Source organism: Saccopteryx bilineata, chromosome 2 (genome assembly GCF_036850765.1).
Source record: "Saccopteryx bilineata isolate mSacBil1 chromosome 2, mSacBil1_pri_phased_curated, whole genome shotgun sequence".
Classification (NCBI taxonomy): Eukaryota; Metazoa; Chordata; class Mammalia; order Chiroptera; family Emballonuridae; genus Saccopteryx; species Saccopteryx bilineata.
In genome coordinates this window covers 274,011,126-274,023,678 of record NC_089491.1, presented here as the reverse complement: position 1 = coordinate 274,023,678, position 12,553 = coordinate 274,011,126, and the positions used below count along the sequence as shown (strand labels likewise).

Below are 12,553 nucleotides of genomic sequence, written 5' to 3'. Positions count from 1 at the left end.
TAAGTGTTTAATTATCCCACAACTTCACCTCCTCACAGCCTGGCAGCTAACCCCAGTGTGTCCCCAACTAGGTCTCCCCTTGTTTTTGTCTCCCCCCCCCCACGTCCAAGCCATCTGCAGGCTCTGTCACTGTACCTTCAGAATTTGTCCCGAGCCCCTCCTGCTTCCCTCCTACGCTGGCCCACTCCTCACCCGCTCCCGGCCTGGCTTCCTCCTGGCTGGCCAGTGTCCAGCCAGTGTCTGGCCTGTGGGCCCATGGTGTATTCTCCGTATGGCCACCAGAGGGAGCCGCTAAAACCCAAATCTGACCACATTCTTCTACTTCAGGCCTTCTAGGGTCTTGGAAGAGCCAAGCCCCTGCTTCCTTATTCCCTAAACTCCATGCACCGAGCTTTATTTCTGCCCCTGCAACACAGAGGGCATCCCACCCCCTCCACCTCAGCACGTTTGCACCTACCATTTCCTCTGTTTCTGCAGACAGGCACCCCTAACAGGGCATCTCCAGCAGCCCCGCCCACAAACCTTCCTCCTCCCGCCTCCATCCCATCACCCCTGGTCTTCACAAAACTGAGACTACTTGCTTGTGGTTAGCCTCCGGAACTGGAGTGGCAAGTCCAGGACGGCTGAGAAACTGGCTGTCTTGTCCAGGTATACCAGAGTACGTGAACTCTACCCAGGCACGGAGTAGGTGCTCCGTGCAGGCATATTACCTGGCATCGGGCACTCACAGGGTCACTGAATGAGTGAATGGCCAGTTGCAAACCCCCCTCTGAGAAGTCCAGTGTTTTCCCAGCCGCTTGGTGACACGAATGACTAGGAGTGTTTATGTAAAAGTGTCCATATCGTCCCCCTCCCGCGGTCCCTCCTCCCCCCTAAATACTGAATTTGACTGGACGGGGGTGGTACCACCCAGGGACATTTACCGGTGCTGCCCTCTCCAAGGGAGCTCTCTTCTTAGGTCTGCTGATGGGGGGCATCAGGATTCCCTTCCTGTGAGACCTTCCCACCAATGAGGGGTGCATCTGGTCGCCTTCCCATCAAGTGACTGATTTAGAAGGTAAAAGGGTAAGAGGTGGAGATGCCAGGGATTGAACCCGGGGCCTCATACATGCAAAGTGTGCACTCCACCACTGAGCTACACCCCCTGGCTTTGCTGGAGTGAGAATGTCCAAATCCACACTTTTCTTCCAGTTGCACAAGTTTCTTTCTGAGTGTGCTGTTTCCATGGATTAAGTATGTCTTCTGTGCTGTGTCAAGTTCTGGGACCAACAAGGCACTGCACCTGTAGAGGCGTGGCCTGGAGCAGGAGAGTGATAGAAGAGAAGGCCGTGTCTCTGGGGCCCATCGACTGCCTCTCACATCGGGGCGGATGGCACAGGGCGGTTAAGAAAACCAGGACAAGTGACTGAGACAGCTCTGTGTGCAGCCGCCGAAATAGCTCCGTTGGGAGAAACTTGGACTGAAGATTTAAAACTCACTGGTTCGATAGAATAGGGAACCTTGGGGTGGGGGTCGGGCAGCCTTTAGAGGAAGGAGGGAGCGTGGTTTATGGCCACTGATGTCAGTTTACCTGCTAGGAAAGCCTTGCATCTGGGTTAGTCAACCTGAAGGCCTAAGGGGGGTGATCTGGAATATCCTGTCTGTTAGAGTCCTTCTACCCTAAGGGTGGGTTAGAGACCCTGGCTGCAAACCAATCAAACATCAACTTGTTCCACTTATGCATTCCTTAGTTGATTCTTATTTGTGCCCTGACCTGGGCTTCACCCCTTAATCTTGGTGTATAAGGACTGTGCAGTCTAACTAACTGAGCTACTCAGGCAGGGTTAGGCTTTTCTTTTTTTTAAAATGTAAAATGTTATTGTTAAAAGATATATATATTTCAAAGGTTTACAACTTTTCTGGGAAGCTGCATTTCCCAACACAAGCCACATGTTATTTTTTTCCTTAAGGTATTTTTTCCTTATCATTGTGCTATTAAAAATATTTAATTAGCCTGACCAGGCGGTGGCACAGTGGATGGAGCATCAGACTGGGATGCAGAGGACCCAGGTTCGAGACCCCAAGGTCGCCAGCTTGAGCGTGGGCTCATCTGGTTTGAGCAAGGCTCACCAGCTTGGACCCAAGGTCGCTGGTTCAAGCAAGGGGTTAAGCAAGGGGTTACTCAGTCTGCTGAAGGCCCACGATCAAGGCACATATGAGAAAGCAATCAATGAACAACTAAGGTGTCACAACAAAAAATTGATGATTGATGCTTCTCATCTGTCTCCATTCCTGCCTGCCTGTCCCTATCTATCCCTCTCTCTGACTCTTTCTCTTTCTCTGTAAATAAATAAATTTAATTATGGTGGCACAGTGGATAATATGTCAAACTGGAATGCTGAGGTCACCGGTTTGAAACCCTGAGTTTGCCTGGTCAAGGCCCATATGGGAATTGATGCTTCCTGCTCCTTCCCCCCACCTTCTCTCTCTCTCTCTCTCTCTCTCTCTCCTCTCTACAATAAACAAATTTAAAATAATAATAATTAATAAATTTAATTATAAGATACAAAGTCAATCATGACAAACTTAGAGGAAGGAATCTCTTTGCAGTAGCCCATTGAAAAGGGGCACACTTTGCCCTGGCCGGTTGGCTCAGTGGTAGAGCATCGGCCTGGCGTGCAGGAGTCCCGGGTTCGATTCCCAGCCAGGGCACACAGGAGAAGCGCCCATCTGCTTCTCCACCCCTTCCCCTCTCCTTCCTCTCTTTCTCTTCCCCTCCCGCAGCCAAGGCTCCACTGGAGCAAAGTTTGCCCGGGCGCTGAGGATGGCTCTGTGGCCTCTGCCTCAGGTGCTAGTGTAGCTCTGGTCGCAACAGAGTGACGCCCCAAGGTGGGCAGAGCATCGCCCCCTGGTGGGCGTGCCAGGTGGATCCCTGTCGGGCGCATGCGGGAGTCTGTCTGACTGCCTCCCTGTCTCCAGCTTTGGAAAAATACAAAAAAAAGGGGGGGGGGCACACTTCAATTATCAATGAGCCTGCCTCTCTCGTTTCCAAAGTCCTGAGGCAGCACACCAGGGGACCAAAGTCACTGTGTGTAGTGTCTTTCAGGTCATGGGGTGGTCTCTGCGGTGAAGAACTGGGTGGATGGGCAGGGAGAGGGCAGAACACTGAGGCTGCCCCTCCTCTCACGAGCGCCTGTGATATGCAGGCAGGAAATAGAGTCACTCACTGTGATAGAGAGGACAGCCCCACAAGCGTTCTGCCACCTTGGTCCCCAACCAGCACCCTCACAGCCTGCTGACGCCCGTGATTTTATCAGCTCACCTCTCCAGGCCTCCACAGTCAAATGGAGATCTGACTAGTACCCACTTTCACAGGGTAGTCGTGACCACTGAGCAAATGACACGGAGGTGGTTTAGAACAATTTTGGTACGAGGTCCGAGCTCTGAAATGTGGGCTCTCATTATTATAAGTGCTGCTGTGATACGAACTCTGGTGAAGGGCGACTGCTTCTCACATTCAGCCCTGGTGGGAACTGCTGCTTCACAGATGGCCAGGAGAGCGGCCACCGCTCCAAGGTGACAAATCTCACATGTTCCCTAGCGCTTGCACTTCTCTGATAGGTTTTGTTTTCCTTCATTGCACTTACCACATTTGAAACCTGTTCTGTACTATTTTTCTGTGTCCCCAGTAGCTCGTGGACTCAGGAGGGCAAGGTCCTGCCTTGTCTTATTTCCTGCTATACCCCCAGGGCCTGTAACAGTGCCTGGCACTTAGTAAAGACTCAGTCCATATGTGTGGGATGAATGTGGAAAAATAAATGAACAAATAAGTCCTGACTGGGTAGCTCAGTTGATTAAAGCATTGTCCCCACATGCCAAGATAGCGGGTTCAGTCCCCCCCATAAAGGACATGTTCAAGTATCAACCAACGAATGTGTCAATAAGTGGAAGAACAAATCTATGTTTCTCTCGCTCTCTAAAAATTAAAAAAAGCCTGACCTGTGGTGGCGCAGTGGATAAAGCGTCGACCTGGAAATGCTAAGGTCACCTGTTCGAAACCCTGGGCTTGCCTGGTCAAGGCACATATGGGAGTTCATGCTTCCAGCTCCTCCCCACCTTCTCTCTCTCTCTCTCCCTCTCTGTCTGTCTCTCTCTCTCCCTTTCTCTCTCCTCTCTAAAATGAATTAAAAAAAATTTTTTTTAATTTAAATGAAAAAATAGTAGACTGGGAAAGACAATAGCTAATTCAGGAAGCTCAGTCTACAACTAGACTAGAACTGATTAGAAAACCTTTCAGTTCCAAGCCACCTCCCTCCTGTTTCAAATCCATAAACAATTCCTGAGGGCCAGCTGTGGGCCAGACGGAGCAAGACGTACGAGGATGGACCGTGTGAGGCAGCAAAAGCAATTCCTGGGCTTAAAGGCGAACAGTTTTGTTCCGGGAAACCACTGTAGAAACCAGACGCTTTACAGCAGCGCGGTGGGCACGTAGGACATGGAAAATAAGGCGTGAGTGTGAGAATGCTTTGTTCTTGTCACCCTGTGACATGAGGATGCTAGGGCACTGAGTGGGACCCAGCAGTGGACAGATGGACAGACAAGTACTGGACCAACGTCGCTGGACTGTCAGGTTTATACTCTTCCAGAGCAGAGCAAGGGATGCCTGTGAAAGTTGAAGAATTTGTCTTGTAAAAAATAAAATTGAATAAAAAAATTTAAAAAAAAAATTGTTTTAAAAGAGAAATTATAAAAATAAATGAGCGACTAAAAGGCTGGTGCACCTCCCCGTCGGGGAATCGAACCCCGGTCTCCCGCGTGACAGGCGGGGATACTCACCACTATACTAACGAGGATTGGCCGTGGCTAGCCTCTTCCTGGTTCATCCCTATAGAAACAGCCCTTGTCCGGGCTATCACGTGTACCTCCCCAGCCGGGTAGGCGGGCTTCCCTTCCCCTGAGCGCGGAGAGACCCGCTGGGATGGGTGGTAACAGGGCTGTAGACCCGAGAGCCAAAACCTCCCACCCCCATAGTCTATGTGGGAACGAAGGCCAAACAGGATTGTCCAGATCACTCCCCCGTCCCCCGCATCCAGGGTGACCAACCGGAGTGCGGGAAGTTCCTTCTCTTGCTTAGGTTCATCATACGTAGACAGCTGAAACTGCCAGTTCTCCTCTCCCTCTAGGGGCTGCCCGACCCCTACCAGGAGGTTCCCTATTGAACCCCGCCTGTTGGGGACACGGGCGCGGACCTCCGCCTTAGGAGTCAGCCCCGCAGGTGACACTGGCTCTCCTCGCCTGAACTCGGGTGTTCTTCCGCCGACCTTACAGGCGGAAGCGCCGGGTACTCAGAAAAAGAGAAACATGCGCAAATGGAGAAAAAGTCCGACCTCCTGTATGGCAGAGCCACCTATTCCTGGGCGGGGGTGTAGCTCAGTGGTAGAGCGCATGCTTTGCATGTATGAGGCCCCGGGTTCGATCCCCGGCATCTCCACTTTTCTGCTCCGTGACAGCCTTTTTTCCAAGTCCTTCCTTTAAGCTCTTAACACGCCCCGCGGGTTTCCTCGATTTACCGTTCCCTCCAGTATGAACCACCGGGGAGCCCCACGTGACTTCATTCCAGGTTTCACACAGGCCGTTTCCCGCGAGGTTTCTGACCCCCCCCCCCCCCCCCTGCCGGCACTCAGAGAGCTGGAAGTAATGAACAGAAAGCAAAAGTGAGCCCACAAAGAACATAGACCAGAGTCGTCAGCGTTCTCACGAAATAAACGAAATGAGAGTCAGGGACAATCTCATTTTGGATTTCCTCAGATTGGGGGGTAGGGGCTGGAGGAAGTCTCCATCCCCTCCGGCTCCTGGAGGGTACTGCTCCGAGCTGTTTTATATAAATTCAAAACACTTCTATCAAATGGAGGGCGGGGAAATCATGTATTCATTTATTTGCCCGGGGTTGAGGGGAAAGAAAAAAAAAGGAGAGCTAGCGAAAATCCACTGTCGAACCAGGGACTTCTAAAGCTTCAGTCTTTTTTATTATTATTTTTTTTATTTTATCTAAACCTTCAGTCTAACGCTCTCCCGACTGAACTATTAAAGCTGCTGCTCACGGAGCTCCCTCGGTCACTTGTCCTGGTTTTCTTAACCGCCTTGCGCCATCCGCCCCATGTGAGAGGCAGCCGATGATGGGCCCTAGTTTGGTGTCCCCAGGCTGGGTCACAGAGACACGGCCTTCTCTTTCTATCACTCCCTCCTGCTCCAGGCCACGCCTCTACAGGTGCGGTGCCTTGTCGGTCCCAGAACTTGACACAGCACAGAAGACATACTTAATCTATGTAAACAGCACACTCAGAAAGAAACTTGTGCAACTGGAAGAAAAGTGTGGATTTGGACATTCCCACCCCAGCAAGGCCAGGGGGTGTAGCTCAGTGGTAGGGTACATGCTTTGCCTGTATGAGACCCCAAGTTCAATCCCTGGCACCTCTACCTTTTACCATTTCACCTTCTATATTAGTCACTTGGTGGGAAGGCGACCCAGACAGCCCCCTCATTGGTGGGAAGGTCTCACAGGAAGGGGATCCTGATGCCCCCCATCAGCAGACCTAAGAAGAGAGCTCCCTTGGAGAGGGCAGCACCGGTAAATGTCCCTGGGTGGTGCCACCCCCGTCCAGTCAAATTCGGTATTTAGGGGGGAGGAGGGACCGCGGGAGGGGGACGATATGGACACTTTTACATAAACACTCCTAGTCATTCGTGTCACCAAGCGGCTGGGAAAACACTGGACTTCTCAGAGGGGGGTTTGCAACTGGCCATTCACTCATTCAGTGACCCTGTGAGTGCCCGATGCCAGGTAATGTGCCTGCACGGAGCACCTACTCCGTGCCCGGGTAGAGTTCACGTACTCTGGTATACCTGGACAAGACAGCCAGTTTCTCAGCCGTCCTGGACTTGCCACTCCAGTTCCGGAGGCTAACCACAAGCAAGTAGTCTCAGTTTTGTGAAGACCAGGGGTGATGGGATGGAGGCGGGAGGAGGAAGGTTTGTGGGCGGGGCTGCTGGAGATGCCCTGTTAGGGGTGCCTGTCTGCAGAAACAGAGGAAATGGTAGGTGCAAACGTGCTGAGGTGGAGGGGGTGGGATGCCCTCTGTGTTGCAGGGGCAGAAATAAAGCTCGGTGCATGGAGTTTAGGGAATAAGGAAGCAGGGGCTTGGCTCTTCCAAGACCCTAGAAGGCCTGAAGTAGAAGAATGTGGTCAGATTTGGGTTTTAGCGGCTCCCTCTGGTGGCCATACGGAGAATACACCATGGGCCCACAGGCCAGACACTGGCTGGACACTGGCCAGCCAGGAGGAAGCCAGGCCGGGAGCGGGTGAGGAGTGGGCCGGCGTAGGAGGGAAGCAGGAGGGGCTCGGGACAAATTCTGAAGGTACAGTGACAGAGCCTGCAGATAGATGGCTTGGACGTGGGGGGAGAGACAAAAACAAGGGGAGACCTAGTTGGGGACACACTGGGGTTAGCTGCCAGGCTGTGAGGAGGTGAAGTTGTCGGATAATTAAACACTTATCTTTGTCATTTCATTTTATGTACTTATGGTGTGGAAAGCTGGATCTACTCTTGAGTCGGCACTGGCTGATTTTGGAGAAACAGCCACGTAAAAGGGAGAGGAACTTCACTGCCCATCTCTGACCCGCTGGTGGGCACCCGCCCAGATGTGTGTGTGTGTGGGTTTGGGGGGGCATCCCCAGACCATCTCACACTCAGATTCTCTAGGACACACTGGATTCCTACGTGAAAATTTATTACAGCAAGGCAGCCGACAGGGGCCCACCACTGGAGAGACCCTTCCCCCTACCCCCTCCCTAGGAGCGGGCTGAAGCTGGGGTCTTGCCTGGCTGTAGGGAGGGCGCCCCACACCCGGGAGGACAGAAGGGCCTGCCGGCACCGCTCCTGCTCCACGGGGGACTGATGTAGTCCACAGAGCATGTTTACAGAGAGGACCAGCACGTGAGATATACCATTATCCTCCCACTTAATAAATAGTAAAAAGTCACCTCTGGGACACACTGCCCAGGGCGAGAGCAAGCTGTGTCCATAATTGGGCCAAAATGAACAAGGGCTTCCAGGGCCCAGTGACAGTGCCAGAAAGGGGCTGCTGCCATCCCTTGGTTCCCTGACCGTCCTCAGCCCTGCCTCCTTGCATCGGGTCAGCGTTCATCGGACAGCGGTGGGGGGCCAGGCTTTCTCTACTTCGGCCCGCATGGCCTGCGGGAGCCACTCGCAGTACTCAGCCAGCAGGTCTACAGGGGACGGAGGACAGACGGTGTCAGAGCGGCTCTGTGGCCCCCCTATGACATGCCTCGCTCAGGCTGCTGTGTGTTCATGACTTCCTCTCTCTTTCCAGCGATGGCATGCTCAACCCCAACGGAGTGCAAATCAGCCAATTCCTAAATCTATAATATTGGTAGGCGGTTCCCCTTCCTTCCGAGCCATGTTCGGGTCCTCTGGGAAGGACTGTCCTAGCGGGAGCCCAGGGTCTGCTCTCCAGAGACCTCACCTTTTGTGCCTCTGGTGTTACTTAGACATGGATGAGCATGTCCTCTCCAGGGCACACCTCGTCCATGTTGCTTGTAGCTCATAAATCCCCCCTCAGGGGGGCAGTTCTTAAGGTCGCATGACCTGTTTCCATCCCTGCCCTGTTTCATGCTCATGGGGAGCTGTCAGGGGGTTAATTGTGTCTACTCTTTTTTTTTTTTTTTTTTTTTAATTTTTCTGAAGCTGGAAACGGGGAGAGACAGTCAGACAGACTCCCGCATGCGCCCGACCGGGATCCACCAGGTCGCTCTGCGGCGACCAGAGCCACTCTAGCGCCTGGGGCAGAGGCCAAGGAGCCATCCCCAGCGCCTGGGCCATCTTTGCTCCAATGGAGCCTTGGCTGCGGGAGGGGAAGAGAGAGACAGAGAGGAAGGATGGGGGGGAGTGGAGAAGCAGATGGGCGCTTCTCCTGTGTGCCCTGGCCGGGAATCGAACCCGGGTCCCCCGCACGCCAGGCCGACGCTCTACCACTGAGCCAACTGGCCAGGGCCTGTGACTACTCTTTATGAGTGAGGAAGCAAGCACAGAGAGGCTGCATAACTGCGAAGGCACACAGCACCACGTGGGGCACCAACATGGAGTCGGCCCTGGGCCTTACGCAGCATCGCAGGCCGCTTGTGGGCCTCGGAAAGCCCAGCTCCGGCCACAGAATGGGCCGCAGAGTCTTGTCCGAGTGGTTGTGTTGCCAGGTGGAGGGTCCAGTCCAGCCTTCTTCTAGCCTTTGTTCCTCCCACCAGCCCCTAATGTGGGCTCTTGCTTCTTTTTTATTTTTATCTTGATTTGTAAAGTAAGGGCCTCGCATAGCCTCTTTGCAGAATGTCCAGCTCAAGCTGGAGCTGTCTCCCCGTGGCGGCATCTTCCATCTGCCCGCCCACCCTGGGGGTCTTCCCAGGGCGGGGCTGGGAGGAGGGTGGCAGTACCCCGCCCTCGCTGCGCTGCTCCAGGTGGGCCTGGCCAGCAGGCAGGGCTGGCCTAGGGAACAGCTGGCGCAGGGCCCCTTCCCCTGTCTCCGCAGAGGAAGCCTTCGAGGGGGTGATGGACAGCCTGTGTGTCCCCCAGTACAACCCGGACGGGGAGGAGAGGGTGGTCCTCTTCTTGAAGAGAACAACTTCCAGCCCGACTTGGTGAAGCGCATCCGAGACGCCATCTGCATTGGCCTGTCGGCCCTGCACGTGCCCAGCCTCATCCTGGAGACCAAGGGCATCCCGGTATGGCCACTGGTGGGCTCCGTCACCTGCCACCTGGCAGCGCGACTGGCGCCGTCCTCTGCCCGACTCGCACGCTCGGAACGCTCGTCTGAAGGCTGGCTCGTTCTTTTTTTTTTTTTTTTTTTGTTCTTTATATTATATATAGTTGTCCCCGTGGCCTGACGAGTCCCTTTCTGCTATCCCTTTTTATTAACCTTTCCTAAACTGCAGTATAAAGCAGCTCCTGCTCAGTACCGCTGTACAGTGGGTGAGCAGGCAGCCCCGAGCACGCACCCCTCAGGGCTTTTCCCCTCGGGGTTTCAGCGTACTCTCGCAGTCCTTAATGAGGAAATTAGTTCTAGCTTCTTAAAGGGCCACTGGGGTGCGGTCTCTCTCACTTGCGCAAGGATTCCGGTTGGTTAGAAGTGCGACAGCACGCCCCCTCTGTGCTCTGCGCTGCAGTCCTGAGTTGGGTCACAGGGTCTAAGTCGCGCCCCGGGCTCCCTTGCTTAGCTCGCAGGAGGAGCACTGTCAGCGGAGACAAGGATGTGCGGTGCGAGTGTGTGTAAGCGTGTGCATGCTAGCGTACACAGCAGTGTGCACACGCAGACAGGCCAGACCGTCCCTTCAGCCTGCAGAGTGGCTGTTCCCTGGGGCCTGTGGGCCTGCGCCATCCTTGAAGCTGCCCCAGAGGGATGGTGTTGGTCAAATAAGTTTGTAAATATGATATATATGTTTGCTCACTTATAGTTTGCATTGGATGTGAGGGACAGGCTGTAAGCAGGCAGCATCCTTATAGCCTAAGGCAGGGGTCCCCGAACTACGGGCCCGTGGGCCACATGTGGCCCCCTGAGGCCATCTATCCGGCCCCCGCCGCACTTCCGGAAGGGGCACCTCTTTCATTGGTGGTCAGTGAGAGGAGCCTAGTTCCTATTGAAATACTGGTCAGTTTGTTGATTTAAATTTACTTGGTCTTTATTTTAAATATTGTATTTGTTCCCGTTTTTTGTTTTTTTTTTTACTTTAAAATAAGATATGTGCAGTGTGCATAGGGATTTATTCACAGTTTTTTTTTATAGTCCGGCCCTCCAACGGTCTGAGGGACAGTGAACTGGCCCCCTGTGTAAAAAGTTTGGGGACCCCTGGCCTAAGGCTTAGTTTTAAGACTAAGCCTTTCCCACCCTTTTTGATGTGGGGTGGTGCACTCTCATGACGAATCCCATTATGCCTCAGAGAAGTGACTTTTTATCAGAGACTTCCTTGTTTGTATATTGGATTAAAGGTTTTGATTTCTACACTATAAAATGGGGCAGACCAGCCTGGCCTGTGGTGGCGCAGTGGATAAAGCATTGGACTGGGATGCAGAAGGACCCAGGTTCGAGATCCCAAGTTCACCAGTTTGAGTGCGGGCTCATCTGGTTTGAGCAAGGCTCACCAGCTTGGACTCAAGGTCGCTGGCTCCAGCAAGGGGTTGCTTGGTCAAGGCACATATGAGACAGCAATCAATGAACAACTAAGATGTTGCAACGCGCAATGAAAAACTAATGATTGATGCTTCTCATCTCTCCCCGTTCCTGTCTGTCTGTCCCTGTCTATCCCTCTCTCCGACTCACTCTCTGTCTCTGTTAAAAATAAATAAATAAATAAAATTTAAAATGAGGACAGACAGGGGGCTCGCTCTTGTTCGGTTCCTAAGGTTAGCATTAGAGGAGAGAGCAGAGCCCTGGCCGTTTGGCTCAGTGGTAGAGCATCGGCCTGGCGTGCAGAAGTCCCAGGTTCGATTCCTGACCAGGGCACACAGGAGAAGCGCCCATCTGCTTCTCCACCCCTCCCCCTCTCTTTCCTCTCTGTCTCTCTCTTCCCCTCCCGCAGCTGAGGCTCCATTGGAGCAAAGATGGCCTGGGCGCTGGGGATGGCTCCTTGGCCTCTGCCCCAGGTGCTGGAGTGGCTCTGGCTGGAGTGGCTCTGGTCACAACAGAGCGACGCCCCGGAGGGGCAGAGCATTGCCCCCCGTGTGGGCATGCCAGGTGAATCCCGGTCGGGCGCATGCGGGAGTCTGTCTGACTGTCTCTCCCTGTTTCCAGCTTCAGGAAAAAAAAAAAAAATAGAGGAAAGAGCAGAGAAAGGCCACGTGGAGGAGAGGAGAGGCAGTCAAGATGGTGGAGTGCTGAAGGAGAAGCCAATTAGTGCAGAGTTTGTGCAGAGAGAAGATGGGGAACAGAGGTGAATAAGGCTGGTGAGCTAGAAACCTTTGATTCTAGGAAACTCGGATAAGTCAGTAGCTTTGTGAGCACTGAATGAGTGGGTTTTGGAGCCCAGTGTGTTTCTACTTGCCCGCCAGGTGCAGGCTAAGATTAAAGGTAATGGTCCACCAGTTCGTGGCTCCAGTGTTAACTGCATGGGCCAGGCAGCTGTGATGGTGGCCGTGGCTACTGGCTTTACAGATGGGCACGTGTGGTGCAGAAAGAGGGACAGCTTCGGGAGAAGGATGGAAAGACGTGGTGCCTTTGACTCTGAGACTCCTACAGCAGAGACTGCTGTGGAGTTTCTAAAACCTGCAGGAGCCGGACAGCGTCCACTAGCTTGGCTTGGCGGGCTCTCACTCCCTGCCCTGGGGGGACCTCCCAGGGACGAGGGTCATCTCAGCCATCCGCCCTGTCCTCACCACCCTGAGTAGTCACGTGTATGAAGGTACCTTCCAAGCCCAGTTTTCTTTGAGGTCTGCAAAAAACTCATCCTTGTTTGTGTTATTTATTCATTTTGCACACACAATGTTTTACCCAATTAAATAAAAGATTTCCACTT

The 12,553-nt window shown here is 53.2% G+C and overlaps 2 non-coding genes across 2 annotated transcripts; one reads left to right on the top strand and one right to left on the bottom strand.

The window, feature by feature from the left end:
* Positions 1–4,760: 4,760 nt before the first annotated feature.
* On the bottom strand, positions 4,761–4,832 carry TRNAD-GUC (transfer RNA aspartic acid (anticodon GUC)). Its single transcript has one exon. It is a non-coding gene; the product is annotated as a tRNA-Asp (tRNA).
* A 566-nt stretch (positions 4,833–5,398) lies between these two features.
* On the top strand, positions 5,399–5,470 carry TRNAA-UGC (transfer RNA alanine (anticodon UGC)). Its single transcript has one exon. It is a non-coding gene; the product is annotated as a tRNA-Ala (tRNA).
* The last annotated feature ends 7,083 nt before the right edge of the window (positions 5,471–12,553 follow it).